The sequence below is a fragment of the Euleptes europaea genome, chromosome 10 (genome assembly GCF_029931775.1).
Source record: "Euleptes europaea isolate rEulEur1 chromosome 10, rEulEur1.hap1, whole genome shotgun sequence".
In the NCBI taxonomy this organism is placed as follows: Eukaryota; Metazoa; Chordata; class Lepidosauria; order Squamata; family Sphaerodactylidae; genus Euleptes; species Euleptes europaea.
The window spans coordinates 16,629,531-16,646,921 of NC_079321.1; positions in this window are offsets into that span (position 1 = coordinate 16,629,531).

The following is a 17,391-nucleotide window of genomic DNA, read 5'->3' on the forward strand; positions in this document are numbered from 1 at the left end:
ACAATAAAAGTCATTTACAAATTTTCAACGACCGTTAAAAACGACAACAATATCCATCGGTTACCAGTAACCTGGGTTCACTTCAAAGTGCAAGTTATTACATATAAAGCCCTTCATGACCTAGGACCCACAGTAATTGAGCTGCTGCATATTCAAGGGCAGTGCCATGTAGAGCAGGCTACACTACTCTAGCCTTGCGGTTATTCGAGGTAGAATTCCATATGTACATTTTAGATAATTGTACAATGCAGGTGATAATAGGGTGGGTCCAGATTATAATTTCCCATTGACAGAAGAAGAAGAAGAGTTGGTTTTTTATATGCCGACTTTCTCTGCCATTTAAGGGAGAATCAAACCGGAATACAATCACCTTCCCTTCCCCTCCCCACAACAGACACCCTGTGAGGTAGGTGTGGCTGAGAGAGTGTGACTCACCCAAGGTCACCCAACTAGCTTCGTGTGGAGGAGTGGGGAAACAAATCCAGTTCACCAGATTAGCCTCCGCCGCTCATGTGGAGGAGTGGGGAATCAAACCAGGTCCTCCAGATCAGACTCCACCACTCCAAACCACTGCTCTTAACCACTACACCATGCTGTCAGAGGAACAGAACTTCTGTCGGAGGAACAGAACTTTCCTGCTCCCCTCCTCCTACTCCAGCCCATTTATAACCCCAAAATGTTGCTCCTCAGGAACAGGGGAGTGTCCGAAACAGCATGAAGGACCAACTAGAAGTCTGACGTAAGAAGGGGAAATTGGCAGAAATAACACATTCCTTTCTGGTAGTGGAAAAGTTTACCTCTCTGTGTTGAACTTTTTCCTTTGCCCTTCCTTCCTTCAGTTCAGGGTGGTGTACATTGCTTTCCTTTCCTTCATTTCAGCCCCACAGCCACCCTGTGAAGTCGGTTAGGCTGAGAGAGAATGACTGGCCCAAAATCACCCAATGAGCTACATAGGCTGAGTGGGGATGGTTTCCTGGGTCTCTTAGGTCCTAGTCTCTTCCCCACTTCACCCCATCGGCCACACTTACCTAGCTGTCAGTCATGTTTTTATCCCACGCTTCCTCCAAGAAGCTCAGGTGTACATAGCTCTCGCCATTTGATCATCGCCAAAACCCTGAGGGGTACGTTAGGCTTGGAGGGAGAGGGACTGGCCTAAAGGCACCCAGTGAACTGAAATGGGAGGTCTGAGTTTACTTGAGTGCAGCGGCACTCTCCCAGCTTTCTGACCTGAGAGCCAGCCTGGTGTAGTGGTTAACAGCGGTGGTTTGGAGCCATGGACTCTGAAGTGGAGAACCGGGTTGGATTCCCTACTCCTCCACATGAGCAGCGGAGGCTAATCGGGTGAACTGGATTTGTTTCCACCCTCCTTCACGTGAAGCCAGCTGGGTTACCTTGGGCTAGTCACAGCTCTTTAGAGCTCTCTCAGCCCCATCTACCTCACAGGGTGTCTGTCGTGGGGAGGGGAAGGGAAGGTGATTGTAAGCCGGTTTGATTCTGCCTTAAGTGGTAGAGAAAGACGGCATATAAAAACCAACTCTTCTTCTTCTTCTTCTTCTCTTCCCTCTCCCCAGATGACTTTGCACTGTCATTTTCCCCTTCTTGAACCCTACTGCTGCCCTCTCACTTCCCCCTCAGATTTCATGCCTCATTGGCTCACTTTCCTCAAAGTCCTGTGGCCTTCTACCCATTCTTCCCTTCCTTCCCTGCTGCTTTCTCTGCTTCTAGTCTCTGCTGCTGGTCCTGTCAATATTCCCTCCCCTTCACCTCGGTTTCCCCCACCTACTCCTTCCTTCCTGTACAGATTTCTTTCTTCATTCCTTTCTGAGGACCTTGCCTTGGTATACTGTTTCCTCTGCTCCCAAACCTTATCCTCTCCTTCAGTCTTCATCAGCTACCGTCCATTTGCACGGCTGCTTTCAGACACATGTACATGGGACAAATGTCCTTCTTTGTATAATTGCCAGATTACCTGGTTTTGTTTCCTCCTCTTGTTTAGAGAGCCCTGACGTGTATAACCCAGGCTAGCCCAATCTCGTTGGATCTCAGAAGCTAAGCAGGGTTGGCTCTGGTTGGTACTTGGATGGGAGATCACCTGAGCTGGTGAAATGGTTCAGGAGAAGGCTGTTGCACGTGCAGGCATGTGTAACATTGTATAGGTTAATATTTGGAGATTGTAATAAAAATCCATTTGGGATCAGAGTAATTACTGATTGGCAAGTCTGTTCCAACTAGGAACCTGTGTGGGAGTTGGCATTGCTATCTCTGATATTAGCTTCCTGTGCTAGGTTGAAGAGGCGTTTTTACTTCTTCTGTATATAACATCCAAGTTATTACTCATCCTCCCACATCTTCTTCTCTCTTTTTGAATTCTTTCTGTTCATAATTTTATACGGTTTTTGAATGGCTGTTTCTCTTGCTGCTTTTTATTATGGTTGTATTATTCTTTGTTTCCCTCCTCAACTTGTCTTTTTTTTCTCCTCCTGTCTTCTACAGGTTTCCTTCTGGTATCTCAGTCCTTTCCCTCCAGAACCTCTACTAATGGAACAAGCGTTGGAGGGTCTGGTAAACCGTAGGAGAGAATCGACACGTGATCAGAATGGTTACATGAACAACATAGAATTGGCCGTATTGCAGGCATCTTTTCATGGGTTTTATTTATTGTTTGTTTATTAGATTTTTAACCCACCCTTTCCCGACCAAGGTTGGGCTCAGGGCAGCTTACATTCAACATATAATTTCAATACATTCCCATTAAAATACAGCTACCATACAATAAATAGATATAATTAAAAACCTATCGCATATCTCAAGAATGCCAGTGTGGCATGGTGGTTTGGAGCGGTGGACTCAGATCTGGAGAACTGGGTTTGGTTCCCCACTCCTCCACATGAGTGGCGGAGGCTAATCTGGTGAACCGGGTTGGTTTCCCCACTCCACATGAAGCCAGCTGGGTTACCTTGGGCTAGTCACAGCTCTTTAGAGCTCTCTCAGCCCCACCTACCTCACAGGGTGTCTGTTGTGGGGAGGGGAAGGGAAGGTTATTGTAAGTCGGTTTGATTCTCCCTTAAGTGGCAGAGAAAGTCAGCATATAAAAACAAACTCTTCTTCTTTAATGCGCTAAAAGAAAAAATCTGAATGACGCCTTGAGACATTAATGTTGATGGTATTGTAACCAGGTGAAGAGGCGGAATAGATAAATATAAAAAATAGAGCAGGTGGCGCAAGGACGCAAGGAGGCCTGCCAATGATGAAACCATCACTGTCCTCAACCATTGGACATGATGCCACATTTGATGAGCTGCTATACAGGACCAGAAACCATATCACTTGCGGAGGAGTTCCAGCTCTTTAGTTGTCTTTCACCCTAAACATGATACAATATGGACCTCTGCAAAAAGCAAATTTCTACACATTTCCTGATATATATATTTTTAACTTCTAGATGAAGCACTGCAGGAGCAAACTATGCCATTGAACATTGCAACTCAATGTCTTGACTTGTCTGGAAGACACCCTACAACATGGCAACCAGCTGGTTGATTAATTGAAGTTTTTTTATTCAATAAGAGCCACATGGAGACAGAGCCCATGTCATGTCGTGTGTTACATCTGAATAATATGGGTGGATACCAGATGTTCTAAGGTACTTGCATACCTGAGGAGGGAATGCAGGATGACAGTTGTGGGTTGACTACATTGTTTTTCTTGGTAAAAATTTATTTGCTCTATATAAGCAAGTTCCTTGAAAATCATGGTGTTCTCAGAAATTGTTACATCTTGATCTCATGGGGTTAGGACACCGATCAAAGCTTCGTAAGATCTAACCCACTGCAGGTTATCTTGGCTCAATAAGCGCAGATCTAGCTTTGCTTATCTCTTCCCATGTTCTTATTTTCTATGCAATACAGTTATGACTGACTTCAAAAGAAACCAATCCATGCCAGGTTCTTTCGCACTTTAATTGGATAAATAAATCATGCAAAAGGGAGAAGAAGAAGGCAAAGCTGAGCATTGTCTGGCTTGAAAAGTGCCAAGAACCTTCTTGGAAGGCAAAATACTTGATTTTTTAAAAAATGAAATGAGAAGGTACTCAACAGCTTGCAAGATAGAGCCCCATGGGTGCACAGTTAATGAATACAGTTAGATACCATCTCTTAGCATACAAGCCATGTCACAGTAAATGGTTGCTCCATGTGCAGTACTGAGGATTTTCAAAGGGACCCACCTTTGAAACATTTTGTTTAATAAAATAACTTAATTAGAGAAAAGCTTCTGGCTGCTGTAGCCGAACTTTCCTTTCTCAAACCATTTTTTTCCCCTTTCTTGATTACATGTGGTTCTCGTGTCATTAAGTCCCCATCCTCTAGGCAAATTATGAAATTGAAGAAAAGCTTCATTTATCCCTGCAATTAAGAGAGCTGTTTACATGTCTTAATATAAGATGTGGATATAGTTTATAATGTGTATGAAAAATACGTGGTGCAAATTGCAGAGGGATCAGGATATTGTGGCTTTGCTACAAAGGACTCTCGGTTGGAACTCTCCTGTTATCATCTGCAGAAACCAAACATGGCTTGTAGAACATTAAGCTTTTCAGAACTCTTTAAAGTTCTATTGATAGGCATATATAGGAGATTGATGTGGGATTGACTGTAGAAGAAGAGGAGGAGGAGTTGATTTTTACACCCTGCTTTTCTCTACCTTTAAGGAGTCTCAGAGCAGCTTACAATTGCCTTCCTCCCCACCCCCCACAACAGGCACCTTGTGAATTAGGTGGGGCTGAGAGAGTTCAGAGATAACTGTGACTGGCCCAAGGTCACCCAGCAGGCTGCATGTGGAGGAGCAGGGAATCGAACCCGGTTCTCCAGCTTTAGAGTCTGCCGCGCTTAACCACTACGCCACTCTGGCTCTCATTTTAGATTGCAGATGGGGAACAACATTGCTGTCTGTAATATATTCCCTGCAAATAAAAAACCTAACACATCAGGGAGAAAGACACTAGTCCTTGTTTTCCTGCTATACTAGTATGTTACACATTGCCATCTTAATGTCTTCAATCAGATTCGGCACCTTCAAAAACAAGTCAAAGTTGAGAAATATTTTGGGGTTGGGGGCTGCATTGTCAGCTTTAAATAAACTAGTGAGTCATTTCAAAATCATAGCCTATGGAACATCTGCTCACACTACACCTGTTTTGGGCCTCTTGGTCATGCTGGCATGCTTGCTGTCATTATTCTTTTGGAAATGCCATGGAACCAGACCATAATTACATATCTGAAACATGCTGCTCTTAGCTTCCAGTGAACCTAGTACATTTTTATCCCACCCTTCCTCCAAGAAGCTCAGAGACATTCTCTCCTCCAATTTGCCCTCACAACAACCATGTGAGGTAGGTTAGGCTGAGAGAGAGACTAGCTCATGGTCACCCAGTAAGCTTCCATGGCAGAATAGGGGTTTGAATCTGGTCCTCCTTAGGAAAGCTGCAAGGAAGACAAGGCAAGAGAGTTCTGTCTGGCCTCATAATGTAACATCAGCATAGTTATCATAGGATCAGAGCTGGAAGACTAGATTTCACCTAAAATGTGCCGGCCATTTTCCCCACAGACCCACAGGCAGTGTAGAGAGTGAGTGCACTGTAGGAAGATATTGTTAAATCAAATAATGCATATTCCAGGTTGGCATTAGGAAAGGGCAAGAGATGGTAGCATGATTGGTGCCAGTGTGGTGTAGTGGTTAAGAATGGTGGTTTGGAGCGGTGGAGTCTGATCTGGAGAACCAGGTTTGATCCCCCACTCCTCCACATGTGTAGCGGACGCTAATCTGGTGAACTGGATTTGTTTCCCCACTCCTCCACATGAAGCTAGTTGAGTGACCTTGGGCAAGACACAGCTCTGTTAGAGCTCTCTCAGCCCCACCCACCTCACAGGGTGTCTGTTGTGGGGAGGGGAAGGGAAGGTGATTGTAAGCCAGTTTGCGTTTCCCTTAAGTGGTAGAGAAAGTTGGCATATAAAAATCAACTCTTCTTCTTAATGGGGGATGAGCAAGATACACAGCAAAGTTCAAAAGCTTTCTCTTGTATATATTCAAGCAAATTATCAAAAAGCAGAGTGTATGAAGAGCATTTCTTGTGGTTACTTAGTAGTAGTATGTATGTAGGTATGTATGTATCCTACACCTTGAGATGAAGGACGTTCCTCCAGCCTCAGGAGACTTCCTCCAACTAGTGGCTCTTCTATTGCGGGAATAGCCACTTCAGTTGGAGGAAGCCTCCTGAGGCCGGAGGAAGGCTTCAAACTTTGCTCAATGGAGTGGGAGGTTACGTGCCAATAATAATAATGAGATACGATGAACACTCCTGAAGAAGAATGCCATCTGAAATGGAGTGAAGCTGGCCTCCTGTCCAACACCACTCTCCCTAAATGGCTATCCTTTCCATACAGTAAGAGAACTGGAGAGTTTAAACCTTGCAAAGCTGATGCTTTTACTGGAGGGACATTATGGCCATCTTGTCCCAGATGGAAGGAGGAGAAAGGTACCTTACTTCCCCATCATATAGAATCATAGAATCATAGAATTGGAAGGGACCACCAGGGCCATCAAGTCCAACCCCCTGCACAATGCAGCAAATTCACAACTACCTCCCCCCCCACACCCCTAGTGACCAGAGGATGGCCAAGATGCCCTCCCTCTCATCATCTGCCTAAGGTCACAGAATCAGCATTGCTGACAGATGGCCATCTAACCTCTTCTTAAAAACCTCCAGGGAAGGGGAGCTTACCACCTCCCGAGGAAGCCTGTTCCACTGAGGAACCACTCTGTTAGAAAATTCTTCCTAATGTCTAGACAGAAACTCTTTTGATTTAATTTCAACCCGTTGGTTCTGGTCCGACCTTCTTGGGCAACAGAAAACAACTCGGCACCCTCCTCTATATGACGGCCCTTCAAGTACATGAACATAGTTATCATATCCCCTCTCAGTCTTCTCCTCTTCAGGCTAAACATACCCAGCTCCTTCAATCTTTCCTCACAGGACTTGGTCTCCAGACCCCTCACCATCTTTGTTGCCCTCCTCTGTACACGTTCCAGCTTGTCTACATCTTTCTTAAATTGTGGTGCCCAAAACTGAACACAGTACTCTAGTTGAGGTCTAACCAGAGCGGAGTAAAGCGATACCATCTCCAGTGAGCATCCACTGTATTACTGTATTGTTCAGTGGGCACTGGTGTCAGAGGTGAGGCAGGTACACTGGATCAGGGGGAAGTCACAGAAAAGGGAGCCTCTACTCCCCCACCCCAAGTAAAAGGCATATCATCTAAATGTTCCATTTTAAGGTCATTGCAGACTCCCTGATTTAACAGTAGCATGGAGTCCACAATTTGATTATGAAGACTTCGTTAATAATACTTAGTATCTGTAGAGTGCTTTTAAGCATTCAAAGAACTTCACATACATCGTCTCATTGTAATCTTTATGGCATGCCTGTAAGAGAGGTCATGTGATGATCTCCAAAGCTGCAGATGGAGGGAGTTGAGAGAATGAGTTAATGGCAGGGGCAAGATTCCTACCACTAGCTTCCTGATTCATATCACAGTCTCTTGAGCCACAGTCTGCTGTAGAGCTCTACTGTTTGGCAAATCTGCCCTTGTTTTGTTTTAGGCGTGGAGTGTGAAATAATTGATTTCTTACCAGGGATGTGAATCCCAGTTTTTTTCATTGTGGATTTAACATGTTCCCAAACAGTGATGGACGTACACATAAAATATGGCACCCTGATCTTATAACTAATTGTCCATATCCTCACGTATTGGAGCAGCATTTAGAAATTGCGGTCATCATAGAAAAGCAAGGCATAGAATCATAGAGTTGGAAGGGACCACCAGGGTCATCTAGTCCAACCTCCTGCACAATGCAGGAAAATCACAACTACTTCCCCCACACACACACCCAGTGACCCCTACTCCATGCCCAGAAGATGGTCAAGATGCCCTCCCTCTCATGAACTGCCTAAGGTCACAGAATCAGCATTGACCTTAGGCAGTTCATGAGAGGGAGGGCATCTTGGCCATCTTCTGGGCATGGAGTAGGGGTTACTGGGAGTGGGTGGGAGGTTGTTGTAATTTTCCTGCATTGTGCAGGGGGTTGGACTAGATGCCTCTGGTGGTCCCTTCCAACTCTATGATTACATAATGAGAAGCTGCTGAAAGCATCAAACCTCCCTTGGGTTAAGGGACAACCATCATACATTTACATTATGCATTTTGTTTAAAAACAACATTGTTATGACCAGATCCTGAGTTGCCAATCAACTGCCAATGCAAAGCATGCCAGTAACGATAGCCAATACAAATTTCCATCTGGCTTTCCGAAAGCCTGGGCATACTGCAGTCGGCCCGGATAGAGGGCAGACTTTCTCCACACAGGGTGAGGTTTTTCTTCTCCAGCAATCATCTTCATCTCTCGCTGGGTGGGGTCAAGCCAGCCTCTGGTGCCAAATCACAGTGAAGTGGCTTTAGCTAGCTGAAGAGGACCTATGACATGCATTACCACAGAGAAGTATCAGGAAGTGGGCCAAAGGTGGAGAGAGGAGTGTCTCCTGCAAGCAGTGCATAGTTGAAGAGTTGTGTGCCTTGTTTGTGCAGCTACTCTGTGATTAGGGAGGTTGTGTGGCTTTTTTTATAGCTTGAAAGTGCAGCTCGGCTTGTAAAGCTTCCCTCCTTTTCAGTGTATGTGCTAGCCAGCTGAGAAAACAACCTGCTCCTTTTTCTAGTGATGCTCTTTGGCAATCTTCTTTCTTTTCCCTTTCCCTGGAAATATATCAAAAATGGGTGCCCATTTTGGGACAATTGGAAGCAGCATATTTAAGGAAATGGGAGTGGAGATTAGGGTTGCCAGGTCCCTCTTTGATCTCTATCGGCTGGGCAGCTGTGATTGCTAGTTAGGGTTGCCAGGTTCCTCTTTGCCACCGGTGGGAGGTTTTTGGGGCAGAGCCTGAGGAGGGCGGGGTTTGAGGAGGGGAGGGATTTCAATGCCATAGGGTCCAATTGCCAAAGCGGCCGTTTTCTCCAGGTGAACTGATCTCTATCAGCTGGAGATCAGTTGTAATAACTGGAGATCTTCTGCTACTACCTGGAGGTTGGCAACCCTATTGCTAGTGCATACTGTAGGCTTAGCAATACAAAGGCACTGCTGTACACTATGAACTCTACACCTGTGAAGGGGAGGAATTGGATCTTTTTTCCATCAGGTTTTTGTGGATACCATTTGCCACTTGTTTACCAAATGACTGAATCAGGGGCAGTTATTCTACATTGCGTGTGTACATAGAAGAATTAAACACTTGTCAACTCTGGGGTGGAAAACCAGGTTAGCCAGAGTGGAGGGCACCATTTTCTCTTGGCGCATACAAAGTTGTAACATGTCCTCCGATCTTGTCATGCTATCTCATGAGTTGTGAAGGAAAATAAATCCCTGCTATTCATGCTGTAACTTCTTCCAATTACATTTCTCAGACTGCCAAGAGGCTCAGATAGGCCATGTACCCTGACGTCATCAGCACATCAGAAACTATTCATAATTAATTTCCTGCACTGCAATCGGAATTAATTATGATTCAGAAAAGCAATTAATTGTAAAATAGGCTAATTCGTTACAGAGTGGTACCAGGAGGTTCCTGAGTAGGATTGCCAGGTCCCTCTTTGCCACCGGCAGGAGATTTTTGGGGCGGAGCTTGAGGAGGGTGGGGTTTGGGGAGGGGAGGGACTTCAGTGCCATAGAGTTCAATTGCCAAAGCGGCCATTTTTCTCCAGGTTATCTGATCTCTGGAGATCAGTTCAATTAGCAGATCTCCTGCTACTACCTGGCAGTGGGCAACCCTAGCGGTGAGGGCCAAGAAACAGTGGGCGGGCTCAATGCTACATAATGGTGTAGATCCAGTCTTCTTCCAAGAAGCCTGATGAGGAAGACTTCCATTGGAGGAAGAGCGTTTTAAGTTGGAGGAAGGCTCTTTAGGCTTCAGACGTTGGTGTGTGCAGTGGTGGGACCCATCCCAATGAATAGGGTTGCCAGGTCCCTCTCCCCCACTGGCGGCAGGTTTTGGGGTGGAGACTAAGGAAGGTGGGGTTTGGAGAGGGGAGGGACTTCTTTTTTTTTATATATAAATTTTATTGGGTTTTATGATAGAAATTTTCCATTGCATTAAACAACATCTATAACAATATCGAATTTCAATTCTAACCTAAAGTTGTTATAATTCCATATCATATAATTAAAAAGAGAAAAGAAAAAAGAAAAAAAGAAATGGAAAATTTTTTGACTTCCCCATCACCTCTATCTGCCTCTTAATAAAAAGTTCCTCCCGTCATAGGTAATCTAATCTTGATAAAATATCAATACCATATATAAAAAACCATAATCTGTTAGTAAATATAATTATGCTTATTCAATATAAAAAAAAAATCAAAAATAATCCTCTGGATCAGATTAGAAAATATTCTTCCATTCTTCCCAATTTTAACTCATATTCACAATAATGCATCCACGCCCCCCATTCCCCCAAAAACCGAACGTCATTTTCTTCATTTAGAATAGCTGTGAGTTTTGCCATTTCTGCCACTTCAAACATTTTAACAATCCAGTCTTTTTTCTCTGGAGTTTCTAGCCCTTTCCATTTCGCTGCATAAAGCAGTCTCGCAGCTGTTGTGGCATATATCAAAAAGGTTCTTTGTGTTGCTAAGTCGTCTGGAATCATACTCAATAACATCATTTCTGGTGTTTTGGATATATTCTTTTGTAGTATTAATCTCAGTTCGTTATAAATCATGTCCCAGAAGTCTTTGGCTTTGTCACAGGTCCACCACATGTGATAAAAGGAACCAATTTCTTTGTTACATTTCCAACAAGTAGGGGACATCGTTTTATAAATCTTTGCAATTTTCTTGGGTGTTAAATACCATCTATACATCATTTTATAGATGTTTTCTCGCACTGACTGTGCTTTTATTCCTTTTAAATCTTTAGACCATAATCTTTCCCATTTATTTAAAACAATATCATCTCCCACATTTTGAGCCCAATCGATCATAGTTGGTTTAATCGTGTCCTGCTCACAGTATATTGTTAAAAGGAGATTATACATTTTAGAAATCAGCTTTGTATTATTGTCTAGTAGAATCCTTTGAAAAGGAGATTTTTCTTTAGAGAAACCTTTTTTTGCATCTTGTACAAAAACTGATTTGATTTGGTAATATTGAAGCCATTGTAAATCATCCTTAAGCAGTTGAAAGTCTTTTAGTGAGCATTTCTTTCCTTCCCAATTAATTAGATCTTGATAAGTAATAAATTTGTCTGGTCTAAGTGGGCGCAAAGTTAGCATTTCTTGGGGCGATATCCACATCGGTGTTTCTGGTTCCAAAATGTGTTTATATCTCATCCAAATACGAAGTAGAGAGGACCTGATTATATGATTACGGAATGTTGCTTGTAACTTAATTTTATCATACCACAAATAACCATGCCATCCACTTAAGTTATTATAACCTTCCAAGTCTAGCAAACGTACATTTGACAAATCCATCCAGTCTTTTAGCCATACTAAAGCTACCGCTTCAGCATAGAGTTGAAAGTTAGGCAGTGCTAAACCTCCTCTAGTTTTTAGATCCACCAAGTATTTATAAGCAGTCCTTGGTTTTTTTCCTTGCCAGATGAAGTTTGAAATGTCTTTCCTCCAAGTTTCAAAATATTTTGTTTGTGATATTATTGGTAAATTTTGGAATAAGAAGAGCATCCTCGGTAAGACATTCATTTGGATCGTTGAGATACGTCCCATTAATGACAATTTTTTGTTTGACCATATAATCATATCAGTTTTAATCTTACCCCATAACTTGAGGTAATTGTTGGTTAACAGATCTTTATTCTTTGCAGTGATCCAGATTCCCAGGTATTTAACTTTGTTAGCTTTCTCCCAGCCAGTATATGATATAAATTCCTGTTGTTGTATTTCCGATAAATTTTTAAATATTATCTTTGTTTTTTCTTGATTCACTTTAAAGCCTGATACTTTTCCAAAATCATCCAAAGTCTCCTGAAGTATATTCATTGACTGTGTTGGGTTTTCCAAAATTAGCAGTAGGTCATCCGCGAATGCTCTCAACTTAAATTCATGTTTTTTAATTCTTAGCCCGCGGATGTCCTCCATACTTCTTAGTTTCACACATAGCGGTTCCAACACCAACAAAAATAAAAGTGGAGACAAGGGACATCCCTGTCTAGTCCCTTTCGTGATTTGGCAGTTATCTGACATTGATTCATTAACCAAAATTTTAGCTTGTTGGGAGATATAAATAGCCGATATACCTTTCTGAAAACGATCTCCAAAATTCAATTTATCCAAAATCCGTTTCAAAAAGTTCCAAGAGACCATATCAAAGGCTTTTTCTGCATCCAAAAATACAAAAGCCGCAGTTTGTTGAATATTATGGTCATAATATTCCAGTGAATCTAGTAAAATTCTTACATTGTCTTTTATTTGCCTTCCTGGTATAAAACCTGCTTGGTCCTCATGTATAAGATCCTTAATAAATTGCTTTATCCTACATGCCAAAACCGAAGCAAAAATTTTGTAATCCACATTTAAGAGCGATATAGGTCTGTAATTAGATGTTTTTTCTGGATCTCTTCCTTCTTTGGGTATCAGTGATATAAATGCGTGTGACCAAGTCTCCGGGGATGTTCCCTCGTCCAAAATTGCATTGTAAAGTGAACCAAAAAATCCAACTAAATTGTCACTAAATGTTCTATAAAATAGTGCAGTAATTCCATCTGGTCCAGGTGTTTTATCCGTTTTTTGTCTCAGTATTGCTTCTTGTATTTCTTCCCTTGTTACTGGAGCTTCAATACATTCTCTCTGGGTCATTGACAAAGCTTTCATCTGTATTGAGTTTAGAAATTTATCTATTTTCTGTTTTGGAATATTTTCTTTCTGATATAACTTAGAGTAAAATGAAACAAATTCTTTCTGAATTTCTGAAGTTGAATAAACTGGTCCTTTAGCAGTTTGGATTTTTGTTATAATCTTCTTTTGAAATGAGTCCTTCAGTTGTGTTGCTAAAAATTTTCCTGGTTTATTTGCATATTCAAAATACTTTTGTTTAGCAAGTTTCAGATTTTTATTCATTTCCTCCATTATTACCAAATTTAATTGGTGTTTAGATGCAGAAATCTGTATTTGAATTTCTCTTCTCTCCTCTTCCTGTGTTACCATTACCAATTTCTGCTCCAAATTTTGTAAATTCCAAAGTATGTTGTTTGTAAATTGCAATTGAGTCTTCTTCCAGGCCGAGTGTTTCTGTATCATAAAACCTCTCAGAACAGCTTTGAATGCGTCCCAAACTGTATTTAAAGAAGTTTCCCCATTAAGGTTAATTTCAAAAAAGTCTTTCATTAAAACCTGTAATTCCTTTTGTATCTTGTTGTCTTTTAAAAGTTTATTGTTCATTCGCCATCTAAATGCTTGTTTATTGTTCCAATCAAAGGTAACAGGATTGTGATCAGAAAAAGTTCTAGGTAAAATATGAATTTTACGTAGTTGCGTGAAAATTGATTTACTGGCCCATATCATATCGATTCTGGAGTGTGAATCGTGTCTTGCTGAATAAAAGGTGTATTCTTTAGCTGTTGTATTCATTGTTCTCCAAATGTCTTGTAATTCTAATTCTGAAGCCATGGCAAAGAAAGTTTTAGGCAAGCATCCATCATTGATATCTTTTGCTTTTGATTTTTTGTCCAGAGATGGGAGAATAATTCCATTGAAGTCGCCCATCAATAAAATTTGGTCTTGTGCGTACTGGGTTATCAGGTCATGTAATTTTTCATAGAAGGATTTTTTCCCTTCATTGGGTGCATAGATTCCAACCACTATTGTCCTTTGTCCCAATATTTTAGTTCTGATAATTACAATTCTTCCTTCATTGTCTTTATATACTAGTTCTGGACAGAGACTGGGGTGGGCATAGATTACCACTCCCTTTGTTTTAGTTTTAGCAGACGCAATAAATGCTTGTCCAAGCACCTGTTTCTCCAAGTATTTTTTATGCTTTGAAGCTATATGGGTTTCTTGTAGGCAAATTAGGGAGTATTTATATTTCTGTAGATATTTGAAGATTCTGGCCCTTTTAGTTTTCTCATTCAGTCCATTTACATTCCAAGAAATTGCTTTTGCCATAATGTAGTATTTTTTAGCAAAATAAAAAGTCTATAGTTTAGTACCACCTTCTGCACCCTGTACCTCTTCTTCTTCCTCTTCTTCTTCCTCCTTCTCTCCAGGTAATTCTTTAAGGTCCATTTTATATTTTCTCAAAAATTTCCCCACATCTGCTTGAGATAGAATTGTCGTTTTCACTTCCTTATAGGTGAAAGCCAAACCTTGTGGCATAATCCAACGATATTTGATGCCATTAGCTTTCAGTATAGACACAAAGTCTTTGTAGTTATTCCTCTGTGAAAGTAGATGCCTTGGAATATCCTTCAGTAGTATAAGAGAGGAGTCTCCTGCTGACACTGGATTTTCATAATGAATCTTCATAATCTTGTCTTTAACTCTGGTGTCATAGAACACTATCATCAAATCTCTTGGCTTAGATCTTCTCATTCTAGCAGGTAGTGGTATCCTGTATATTCTATTAATGGCTTGTTTTAATTCTTGTTCATCTATCTGAAATAAGTAGGCCAAATTTGGTATTGCAGATTCTTTATTATCTCCCATCATATCTGGAAAATTGCGTATACGAAGGTTGGTCTCTTTCACTCTCATCTCCATCATTGCCATTTGATTTTTTGCCGCCATCTGATCCGCTTGTATTGTTTCAATCTGTTTTTCTTGGCTTGTTAATTTTTTCTTTGTGTCCTTGTGCTCATCCATCACTTTCTTAATTGATACATCCATCGCTTGCATATCTGTCTTCATAACAATCATTTGAGTTTTTACTTCTTTCAAGTCTCCAGTGACCACATCCAACTTCTGATTAATAGCTTGGGATGCTTGACCAAGATTTGTCATCATAGAAGTCAACTGTGCCATCTGTGTAGACATCTGTTCAAACTGTTTATTTGTTGCCTCAGTTTGTTTAGTTAGCATATCCTGTAACTTTTTTTCCATGGTCAAGGTTTGTAAAGAGTCCCTTAGTTTAGTATAGGCAGGGCTATGTAGTGAGCCAGAGCGGGGTCGAGACATTTACATTCAAAAAAAGCTGGTAAAATACATGTCCACCGACAGGGCCTTTAAGGTGCTGGTTAAAAGATGATAGTTCAAAGATCAGCCTAATAATTTTTTCGGGTTGAAAAGAGTCGAAATTGGCTTTAAAATTGCATTTTAAAGTTTTAAAATACCAGTGAGTTTTTTCGGTCGCTCTAGATCGGATTAATCAGGAAGTAAACAGGAAGTTACTAGTGCTGCAGACCTTCTATCGCCTCTTCTCGATGGTTATTCCTTCAGGAATGATTTGAAAGTAACTCGAGTGCGACGGATATTCAGTCCTGCGGCTACTTCCTGTTGTTTTAGTTCCAATGATAGAGAGGGTGTTATAGAGAGTCTTCCGTTCCAGGCACTCCCTTACTGCAAACGTGGCAGGAATTCGCCGGAAAATCAGGAAGAGAAATCACCCTCCCCTTCCTTCGGACCTTCTCATTGGTGATAATTCTTGTCAGTCTAAAAGGTATCCTTCCGACTCTTTGTTATGGTTTAGGCTGATCGATCCGATAAGGCTCCTGTCGCTAATCCCGATGACTAACTCAGATCAAACTTTTTCAGTTCGGATTATGGAGGGGTGGGGGTCCCAGAAATATTCTTATCAGCCTCCCGTCTGTTCAAATTTCTAGTAAGTAGACGAAGAGTTCTTTTGTACTCACTTGGGTGTCAAGAGGTGAGGTTCTTTTCTTTATGTAGTCCTTATGTTGGTATTAAGGCGGTGGAGGGTAGAGCTTGCTGCCAAAGTTGCGTTTTGGCGATGTCCTTCCCTAGTGCCCTCGCAGGACCGGCGTCTAGGACTCCGAGGGGCTTAAAAAAGCCCCCTCAGAGTACCTAGGAGGTCAAACCGCGTTTGCGGGCTGCAGGGAGTTCCTGCTTTCCAACCCACTTGCAAGGGTCGGATTGGGGTATCTATGTACCCCAAAAATAACGCAGACTTGGATTTCTCCCAGGACAACCTGGGGAAATGGAGTGCTCTCTCCAGCGGCACCACCGGAACGAGAGGGGAGGGACTTCAATGCTGTAGAGTCCAATGGCCAAAGCGGCCATTTTCTCCAGGTGAACTGATCTCTTATCTGCTGGAGATCAGTTGTAATAGCCGGAGATCTCCAGCTAGTACCTGGAGGTTAAGCAATCTAAAGCAATTGATACGTGTGCTGCACAAACACTAGTTAAAAATAATGAACAGCACCAAGGCTCAAACTAACCACTTTTACTGTATAGAGTGCAATTTCTCATATAACAATACTAAAGTAAATAGCAAAAATTACAAAGTAAACAACAGGACAACCAAGGTGAGTAAAATAATAACTGTCCAGATAGATCCTGGTCTTCAGGATAATATTTGCAGACTTTATACACGCCAAGCTGCCAACTGATCCTTAGTTCCAATTCCAAATGGCCGGGTTGTTAGACTCAGTAAATAAGCACTCACTGTCAAAACACATCAAATCAAAGTTCAAAAGTCCAGGTCCAAAGTCCAGGTCCAAATCAAAGTCCAAAAGTCAAGGTCCAAAACGACAATTCCGGATTCGTGTGCGTTTCGCAAATATAGTTGCTTCTTCAGTTGATTTCCGTCTAATTTTTCATTATTTGTTTGCAAATCAAGGTTTAGCATGGGTACAAAGACCTCTGTAAAATATGAATACAAGTGTATACAGAATTTGGAATATACATAGTCTCATGCAATATAAGGTAAGAATCAGAATATACATAATTGCATATAATATAAGATCATAACAAGGCATCCAAGCTTACCAGTTATTGATCAGCCGACCCTCATGGTTCTAGTCTATCTCAGTGGGCTGGTAAGAAACCCCCTGATGTCTCAAGAATAAATTTACAACTCAAAGGTCTACAGCTGAAAGAAATAAAGTCAGGAACTCGCCTTAAAGGAAACTATTTAGTTCGAATTCATTATTCAAGCCTGCCAATGATGATGTTTTAAAAAGGTACACAAATTGCATTTCTTTTCTGTGCAAAATCTTAACCACGTCCTCATGATGGTATTGGCGCGGTTTGTATTGCCAAAGTGCAAAAAATAATAAATCAGAGTCTGAATGTCCTTTTTGAAGGTAATGACTTGTAAGGGGCGTGTCCAAAATTTTTGTGCGTAGTCTGGCCCTATGTTCCCCTATGCATAATTTTAA